This window comes from Syngnathoides biaculeatus, chromosome 6 (genome assembly GCF_019802595.1).
Source record: "Syngnathoides biaculeatus isolate LvHL_M chromosome 6, ASM1980259v1, whole genome shotgun sequence".
NCBI classification, from domain to species: Eukaryota; Metazoa; Chordata; class Actinopteri; order Syngnathiformes; family Syngnathidae; genus Syngnathoides; species Syngnathoides biaculeatus.
In genome coordinates this window covers 29209706-29220296 of record NC_084645.1, presented here as the reverse complement: position 1 = coordinate 29220296, position 10591 = coordinate 29209706, and positions in this window count along the sequence as shown.

Here is a 10591-nt window from a genome sequence, read left to right as displayed (position 1 = left end):
AATCAAGAGACGGGGGACGGCGCTCTCCGGTGGTCCTGATGCTGCGGCGGCGGCGGCATGCCGGCTCCCCCCCCCCCCGGGGAACACGAGAAGCGCACGTCGTCGTGGTGAAATCTTCTGATGTGGAGGCTTAGGAAGTGAGCTCGAGTCTGACAGAAGTTGGAGGAGGAGGAGGAGGAAAAAAAAAAAAAAAAGGTGGCCTCACCTGAAACGATGTGACTCACGGCGGGGAACGGGGAACGGGGGGGAGGGTGAAGGAGAAAGTGAAGCTCTCCTCTCTGGCAGCAACGCCGCTACATCTGCTCGTCTTCATCATCATCATCCTCCCTCTCGTCAGCCAGGGTTTTCATCCTCTCTCTCGCGCTCTCGCTCTTTTTCTCCGCCCCCTCCCTTCCGCCACAAAGTGTCACAAACAGTGTGTGTCTGCACCAAATGCCTCACTGCTGTATATATCCGTGTGCATGCATGTGTGTGTGTGTGTTGCATCACGCAGCAGCTGTGCATCCACAATGACTTTGCATGACACCTCCCTCCATCTTGCACCCCCCCCCACCACCACCACTCCTGTTCCTTGAATTCAGAACAGCTCACTTAACTTTGTTCCGTCATCTCCCAAAATACATTTTATGAAAACTGCAATCACTGCAGTGCATGTGATTTTGGTAAACAATCACCTGTTTTTTTTTTTTTTTTTTTGGGGGGGGGGCCTCAACATTTTCGAGAACTCAGCTGTTTTTCTACGTGTGTATTTTTAAAATCGGGTGGACGTCCACCCATCCATCCATTTTCTTTGCCGCTTATCCTCACGGGATTCACCGGAGCCTATCCCAGCTGTCATCGGGCGTGAAGCGGGGAACACCCTGAACTGGTTGCCAGCCAATCGCAGGGCACGTGGGAGGAAACCGAAGTGCCCGGAGGAAACCCACACAGGCACGGAGAGAACATGCCTAACTCCACGCATGTGGGTCCGGGATTGAACCCGGGTTCCCTCATAACTGTGACACCAACGCTTTACCAGCAGAGCCACTTTGCCTCCTCGGGTGGACATGTCCTATCAAAATATCCAATTTCTTAGCCGCTTATCCTCACAATGGTTGTGGGGAGTGCCAGAGCCTATCCCAGCTGTCATTGGGCAGGAGGCGGGGTACACCCTAGACTGGTTGCCAGCCAATCGCAGGGCACATGGAGACAAACAGCCACACTCACAATCACACCTACGGGCAATTTCGAGTGTTCAATTCATGTTGCATGTTTTTGGGACGTGGGAGAAAACCCACGCTGGCACGGGGAGAACATGCAAACGCCACACACGGAGGGCCGGGATTGAACACGGGACCTCAGAACTGTGAGGCCAATGCTTTACCAGCTGCGCCACCCTACCAAAATATGCTGCACCTAAATATCCCAAGGTTCCTTACCCCAAATTGAACAGGAAGTTGGCCATTTTGGTTTGAAATGGCTATTTTGTGGAAATTCCTCCAAATAAGCCTCAATGTGAAGGCGATTTGCCAAACAGATAAAAAAAAAAAAACACAGAATTGTGATTTTCAATTTTTTTCCAGCTTGTTCTTGTTTGAAATCCATTTTTTATTCTATGGGAAACAATGTGAAGTGTTTTAAGTGTGTTTATTAGATGCACAAGTTTGGTCTTAAATCAGTTGCATACACTGTTTTTGGCCAGTGAAATGAGTTTAACACGACAATAAACTAAGCTCTTTTTCCATCCATCCATTTTCTTCACCGCTTATCCTCACAAGGGTCGTGGGGAGTGCTGGAGCCTATCCCAGCTGTCAACGGGCAGGAGGCTGGGTACACCCTGAACTGGTTGCCAGCCAATCGCAGGGCACATGGAGACAAACCCACGCAGGAACGGGGAGAACATGCAAACTCCACACAGGGAGGGCCGGGATTGAACCCGGCACCTCAGAACTGTGAGGCCAACACTTTACCAGCTGCTCCACCGTGCCACCAGCAGCTCTTTCTTTCAGAGAAAATGGTGAGGGAAGAGTAAGCGGTTTAAAGAAGCAGCATTGTGCCCCCGTGGTCATTGTCGTCACTGTTTTGTATCAGCAGAAAATTGATTGAAAAACTAAAGCGCTTAGTATTGTTGTGGTTTCCCGGCTCGGATGTGTTTTCTTGTACGAGCGTTGACAGGCGATTGACAGCAGCAAGAGCAAAGTGCTGATTACGACGACAGCGCGTCCACGCAAAGACCAACGCGAGCTGCTTCGTGTTTTGGATTCCGACGGCTCGTGTCGTGGTGAACAAGACCAACAAGCGTCAGAGTGTAAAAAGGAGCAAACGTAAACAGAATGCAAGCGAGCTCGCTTTGTGTTTTGACACCAACATGCATGGATGCCATAAAGCTGATTTATTAGCGATTGCGCGAGAGGGCATCAAAGCATTAAGTCATGCTGCTGTGTATTAAACTAATTCAAACTCAGCAAGAAATACTTTGGTACAACATAGGGGAGGGTGGAATGATTATTTCCCCACAAAAATCAGATTTTTATTTTAATCCATTTTTGCAATTACTTGTAGAAAAAGCAAACGACTGACATTATCCGCCCCTCAAAGTTTTTTTCTTTTTTTTAAATTCTGAGATTTAATTTATTTTCCCTGATCTCAAACATGTTTCAAAACATTTTAATTGTTTTTCTTTAACAGATAATCAAAAGGCGGCACGGGGGGTCAGGTGGAAAGCGTTGGCCTCACAGTTCTGAGGTCCTGGGTTCAATCCCGGACCCACCTGTGCAGAGTTTGCATGTTCGCCCCGTGCCTGCGTGGCTTTCCTCCAGGTACTCCGGTTTCCTCCCACATTCCAAAAATATGCAACATTAATTGGACACTTTAAATTGCCCCTAGGTGTGATTGTGGGTGTGGCTGTTTGTCTCTATGTGCCCTGTGATTGGCTGGCAACCAGTTCAGGGTGTACCCCGCCCCCTGCCCGTTGACAGCTGGGATAGTTCTCCAGCACTCCCCGCCACCCTTCTGAGGATAAGCAGCTAAGAAAATGGATGGATGATGAGAAAAAAAAAATGAGCCTTAATGAATTAAGATTTTAAATATACAACAATTTAACACAATTTTTTCCAACAAAATGTGTCAGATTGCTAGGTTGCTCACAGACATTTTAATAAATGTGAGCCTAGCAATACATTTACGGTACTTGGCTGTTTGATGGGAGCGTCGGCACTGCAGAGGCTTATTTGTCAACACCCAATCAAAAACTTAAAAAAAAAATGTATGCAATGTCCCTTTTAAAACAAGGCAAGGTTAAGACTGGGTGGAAATAATACGCCGCAGACGTAAACACGGATGCGCACAACCACGCGGAGGGACCACAAGGCAGAGACTCGACTGGAAAACTAATAGCAGCTAAACCTTCATCATCGCTTTTAAAGGATTTAGAGCGACTGTTTGTTAACACGTTTTTTTACGTCGCTGGAATGAAGCGGCAACGTCTGTCCGAGGTGAATATTTCAGGCGGTTAAATAAAACGCCGAGGAAACACTCGACGTCTGCAAAGTGCGTCCCGCGAGGCGAATAACAACCTTTTGCTCATCAATCATTAAAGCACGAGCTGCAGCATTTACACACAAACATTGAGGGATGAAATAAAGAGTCAAAGTGGCTTTTAAAATTTGAAACTTAGCAGTGTATAGATGAATAAATAAATACCTCCCTCAAATAGAGAGCCCCGCCTCCCATGAGGGAAAAAAAATGGGAGTTTTTTTCCTCGCGAAATTATGGTTCACTAGTCATGTATACGTACACCCTTTAGCCTTTTAGTGTTTTTGTCAGCAAAGCCCCGTCTAAATAGTTAAATCCTACAGTAAATGATGTCAAGCAAGCACGTGGAAGTAATCCGTCTTGACTGAGGTGTACATTTCGTATGGCGGGCGGGACCCAGTTAAGCCTGAAGACCAAGAAGAAGTCTTCGCCACGTGCCTGAGCATCTTTTCTCAAAGTCAAGTCATCTGGCAGGCATTTAAGGCTCACGTTAGAAGACGAGTTTGAAATCGTATCAAAAGTGTTTGGGATCTTAGTTTGGCGTTTAATATACCGTCATTTCCGGCCTATAAGCCGCGACTTTTTTCACACGCTTCCCAACCTGCGGCTTATGCAGTGACGCGGCTAATTTGTGCATTTTTTTTTCTAACGGCCGCAAGGGGGCACTCGAGCAGAAAAGGGAAGAGCGAGTGAGTGAGTCTGTGCCGAGGAAGTGACTTTTACAGTTGTGTTTTTTTTTTTTTTTTAACGGCCCTGTTAGCACTGCACATTAGTGCGGTGCTAGCGAGTTGCTGCTGTGTTACCGCCGTGGCTCAGTGATTTAGGTATATTTTTTTTTTACCAGCTCTGTTAGAGGTGTGCTAACGTGTTGCTATTGTGTAGCTGCTGTGGCTGTTTTTTTTTTTTTTAAACTACCCCTATTCGTGTTACCGTGTTTTTGCTATGTTAAGCTAAGATAAGGTATTAAAACTTTAAAAACACTTTCTGTGTACCGTCTTTCTTTGCAAATATCTCGTGTTTCAATGTGGGCACTTGCGGCCAGGTGCACACAGGTGCTGCTTATTTACGTACCAAATGGTATTTCCTTTACAAATATACCGGGTGAGGCTTATAATCAGGTGCGCTCTGTAAGCCGGAACTTACAGTACTCTATTCATGGTGTAACTTATTAAAAGAGGCAATTGTAAACATTTTTGGAGTGGTGTCAATTAGAGTTCTGCCCTAAGATAACAACGCCCTTAGTTGTTTAAAATATGAACCATCCATTTGATGATTTGTTTTTATCTCAAGATATGAAAATTTGACATCCGAGTGCGCATCAGTCCCCCACCTCAAGATAGAAGCTGCAAACGCCACGGCATCGGGTCACCATCAATTCACATTATTTCCTTGTGGGTACGCTGGTGGCGTCAATGCACTATTCATCCGACGCCGATTACTGTTCTGCATCAAAAACAGAATCGGGTTAATATCAGAGAAAACTATAGTCAGAGCAGAACTCGAATGTAGGCCCAGCGCCTCCTTCTCAATGTTACTGTAATGCAATTGACGTCTTTTTAACTTTACAGAAAAAAATAAATGGGATGAGTAATTCTGTGCTTATCCTGCTGAATTAGAACGCCTACTCCAACCGAGTTGGCATCCACTTCCAATTGAAAGGCATCCTCAAAATTTAGGGCAGCGAGCACAAGAGTGCTGCAGAGGAACATCAGGAACATGGAACAGAGGTAGTGTGAGAGCCGTAACCGATGTGGGATGGTACCTGTGTAAAAGTCGGGGTGGTCGGAAATTGCATCACCCACGGTTTTCCCGATGGCACGTTTTAAACATTCACGGCTGAATCGACAAAAGGGTTCAAAGTCCACACTTTACTCCATGACAGATTTCGAAATCCTTATTTTCCCTAAATGTGACAGTCTCACATTTTCAGATGAAAGTTTTCAAGGTGCACACCCACACTTCTCACACTTAAAGGTTTCAACACCCACAGCTTTACCAAATGAACAGACTCACTTTGCAAAGAAATGTTTCCTGTTGCACAGTTTCAACATCACATTTCTGATGAGCAACCTCACTATTACCGATGAAAGGTTTGGACATCCAATTTTCCCGATGACAGGTTTTAACCCCCCCCCCCCCCCCAGCAATGTTCCCTCTAAGCTGCGCACTTGCGCACTTGTCGCGAACACGAAAACCGATCCAGCGCAGTGAACAACAGCCTGATATTTTTTTTTTTTTTTTTTAAAGACGGCAGCACGCAATCTCTAACAAGTTGCTGCTGAGCCACACTATGCCACACACTACTTCCTTGTTTACCTGACACCACCCACCTCCCGCTCTTAAAGGGGTACACTCGTAATTACAAACACCGCCACCAAACACCGGTGCTTTAGTTAGAAACACAGTCTGGGCAACATAGAGCAAAGACAAGTTAGACATGCTGCTCATGTTTACTCTTGATATTACTGGCAAAAGTTTTTAAAAAAGAAATTCTGCTGCTTAAATGAATGTCGGAGTATGTGAATAATAATAATAATAATAATAATGAAGAAGAAAAACTGGTGAAAGTGGACGAGATTTTCTCTTTTGTGATTAAAAAAGGTCTGGTCTGAAGCCAAAGTAGAAAGTACAGGATGAGATAGTGTATAATGTCAAATATCCACCTTGGTGCAACCTGATTGAGGATGAAAGCACAGAAAATACAGTGCACAAAAAGCTAATTCTGTATTTTAAAAATAGGAGACCTCATAACATTAACCTTAAAACTGTTTGGTAGCATCATTCATCTTTCAACATGCATTGTTAAAGATATTCTCCAAGCAATAATTCACTTTTACACCAAGAAAAACAGACGATGATATGATTGTGATTTAATAATAAACAAATGAAACAAAGCTGGAAGCGACATTTCAAATTAACAGTTCCGAGTTGGCCTGGTTTGGTTAGCAATGCATTTTTTTTTGTTTGTTGACATTTTTATTGCAAGTTTGCAAAAACACAGATAAAATTGTTCTTAAAATTTTCTGATGGTAACGTAAATGCTGTAATCTGAATCTATTAATGAGGCATGTAACTTCAATGGAAGACACCGATCTTACCACAGTGCATATGCCTGATGTTGCTCACGGTGGTCAAAAGGGGGCGCTCACGGGCTTAGCGTGTTTGCTCAGACACGTCGAAAATTAGAGGGAATGTTGCCAACCTCCACGGTTGTCCCAATGAAGGGTTTCAACAGCCACTTTTCCCGACGTGAGGTTTCCCCACACACACAAAGTTTCAACACTCATGTTTACATTTTTTTTGTGGGGGGTGAAAAGTTCCACCCCAACACATGATCCGATGACAGGTTCAACTCCCACCCTGATGTTGGGTCACGAATCGAATGGGTACCTAATGAGGGTTGCAGTTAGACAGGAGGCAGTCGGAGTCTTGATTGCCAGCGAGAGCATTTTTGCTTCCAGTAAATGAGCCACATTGCTGTTTGTTTCAAAAGTAGAGCTGGTATGAATATTCAAAATGGCCATTTGGCTGAATTCTCCTCTGATTCAACACGAGTGCGCAACAAAGCATCTCGACAGCCTCTTGCCTGCTTATCAACGAGAGGAGCTCCCTTATCGTTATTGTCAAAAAAAAAAAAAAAAAAAACAACCCTCAAAAGCTAGCATAAAACGACCGCGTGTTAAGAGGAGCGCGTACTTTTATGAGTCCTAATTTGCATATGAATGCTTTCTATTCAAAGCTGAATATGTAACCACGCAACCTTCTTGATAAAAATTATTTGGATGAGCTATGAAATGGAATAAAAATAACCAAACAATGTTATAGAGGATTAATTCAAGTGAAAATTGAGCTTGCTTCCAAATATAAAGGGCTTTAATGAGCTGGACAAAACTAATAATTAACGTAGCTTGCTGGAACATAAACACGGAGGAACTCAACATTGTGGAGTCAAATCCAATTACTCACAACGCAATTTCTCGCAATTACTCGCGCTGCTTTATTGATTGCCAACAGAGTTCAAATGGCCCGAGCAGTTAACAACCTCTGTGAGAAGAGCGCCGCTACTTTTGTGCATTAAAACAAGTCAATTGTTTTTCTGGGTAAAAGATGCGAACGGTGAGCGGCGTTTCCAGGAACGGAGACGGCCGCCGTTTGATTTCCATTCAAATGAGACGTTTAAAAAGGGGAGGGGTGGAAATTGGATTTCTTTCATTTCACACCGAAACGCTCCGCGGGCAGATTGTGTCGCATCCGCCTGATAATCGCCAACACGTGACCGCAACTTTCAAACAAACCTCCTTCCCTTCAAGCGCTTCAAAAAGATATTTTAAATAACGCCGCTACACCTCAGGCCGCCACACAGAAGCTTTTTCCAACCAGAAGGACAGCAGCTTAAGAACGCCGTCCGTTTGTCAACGTTAGCGCGCCGCTAAATCCTTTAAGTCCTCATTCACACCGGCTTTGAGGCTGATAAATGCAAACCGCATGGCTGCGATCCCTCGTGCGGCTTGAAAAAAAAAATGTGCCGAAAATGGGGGGAAATACGCAAGAATGAATTATATTTGGTGTAAGATGACAATGCAGGTTTGTAAACAGTGGGACGTCATGACATGACAAGACAGTTGGAAGGCGCCCATAAATTCCGCAAAGATGAGAGTAAACGTGCATTTATTGAAAATATGCTTTGTTTTTGTTTTACTTGGACTTTAGGAACACTGTGTACACGGAATGGAGGTTTTTTTTTGGGGGGGGGGCAGGAAGTAACCATTCCCTGTCCATCAATCAACATGCTGGAATGTGGCGAACTCCAGTATTTAGCTACATCACCACGGTACACAAATGAAATGTTTCTTTAAACAAAAGCACATGTTTTACATAAGGAAAATTCATAAGTACCGTCATTCCCGGCCTATTAGCCGCGACTATTTTCACACGCTTTCAAGCCTGCGGCTTATGCGGTGATGCTGCTAATTTGTGCATTTTTTTCTAACGGCCGCATGGGGGGACTCGAGCGGAATAGGTAAGAGTGAGACCGGTGGAATATATATGCCGGGGAAGTGACTTTTACCGCTATGTTTTTTAACCGGCCCTGTTAGCACTGCGCTAACGTTACAGCTGTGCTCGTGTGTGGCTGCTGTGTTACTGGCGTGTTTCAGTGATTATCGGTATGTTTTTTTTTTTTTAACCGCCCCTGTTAGCGCTGTGCTAGCGTGCTGCTGCTGTGTTACTTCCGCGTCTCAGTGATTTTTACCGGTAAGGTTTTTTTTTTTTTTTTTTTAACCAGCCCTGTTAGCGCCACACTAGTGTGTTTCTGCTGTTACTGCGCGTCTCAGTGATTTAAGTAGTTTTTTTTTTTTTTTTTTAACCAGCTCTGTTCGTGCTCTGGTACCATGTTGCTACTGTTTTTTTTTTTTTTTTTTTTTAAACCAGCCCTCTTTGTGCTTCCGTGTTGTTGCTATGTTAAGCTAAGCCATTAAAACTTTGAAAACTCTTTCTGTGTATCGTCTTTGTAAATATTTCGTGTTTCAATGTGGGCACTTGGGGCTTTTACACAGGTGTGGCTGATGTTTGTACCAAATGGTATTTCCTTTACAAATCCACTGGGTGAGGATTATAATCAGGTGCGCTCTGCAGGCCAGAAATTGTGGTATATCTACATTGCTGCGAACAAGAACCCACCGTGTCAATCCCAATGGATCTTTCGGAGAATGCATGAACTAAAATATAATTTGAATGTGGTCTGGTCTTAAATTTTGGTTTAAAAAAAAATAAACAAGCTTTGTTTTATTGACATTTAAAACAAAGTTCACCTCATCCAGTCCATTTTGAAGGACTACAAAGGTATTTTGCACATTTTCACCAACTTGTGCACAAGATGCAGCACAGGAGTGAGTGTACGATGTGTTCTACTGTATAGCATAAAGGTGGAGCGCTGCATTTCACGCTTTTGGACCGAGATTATTAACCCTGTGGCACACATTATATGACCAGGTATAATTATCTGAACATACATCATCATCATCCGTAATGCACTGCGACTGCTAAGATAGTTAGAAAACTAAGGCAACAGGCTCCCCTGAGAGCCCGGAGCTCTGAAGTCTAGGTTTTAAAACAACATGGCCGACTGTGCCAAAAGCTCTGCACAAATCAATAAAAAGTCTAGCAGTGTTGTTTCTTGTAAGTGCTATAAAAAGGTCCCTTTAACACTTTCAGCCCAGCATTGACACTGAAATGTCCTTTCCTGAAACCTGACTGATAAGGTGATAAAACATCATTGGTGTATAAAAACACCTTGGGAAGATCATTCTAGAGATTTTATAATTTTTGTCTAGTGCTGACAGATTTGATATAGGGCTGGAGCAGTAGCTTTCATTAATGGGATGACAAAAGGAGTGAAAGCCATTGTAACGAAGTCAACAGCGTGCGTCTGATGATTAATTCATTGTGATTTGCGCTGCTCCTTCTGGTGTGTGCGCTTGGCCACCTGGAAGCAGTTGAAAAAGATAAAACACGGCCGGCGTCAAAACTCCGCAGTAAACGGCGGTAATGTAGATTATTGATTTAGGGCCCACAAATTTAAGGTATTTGTTGTCAAGTCTGCAGCCTTCCCCATAATGAACCAAACTGAAGCAATTTAATGACCTCGGAGAACCTGAGCAGGTACTTTGAGCATGGATGTAAATTAGTGCCAACAGGGTTTGAATTTGAAATGCCACAGAAAACAGGACTTGAATTTGAACTGTAAATTGTTCACATTTTCAATAGTTGCTACGATTCGCTGTCTGAAATTCATCTGGCAACAATTCGCTGTCTAAAACAGTGATTCCCAAACAGTGTGCCGGGAGCGCTCTTCAGGTGTGTCGTGGGAAGTTATCCAATTTTATGTAATTGCTAAAAAAAAACCATTTATTTCCAAGAAATAATGTATCTTTATTCATCTATTTATGCCAGTGTGGCAGAATGAAAAAAAAAAATGAAAAAAATGCTAATGAAAAAATCCTCTTCTATTAGATGGCAGGAAGGTCATACAGTAATTAATCAATCCATTTTTTGGTGACATTTAATTTTGTTGGTGTGC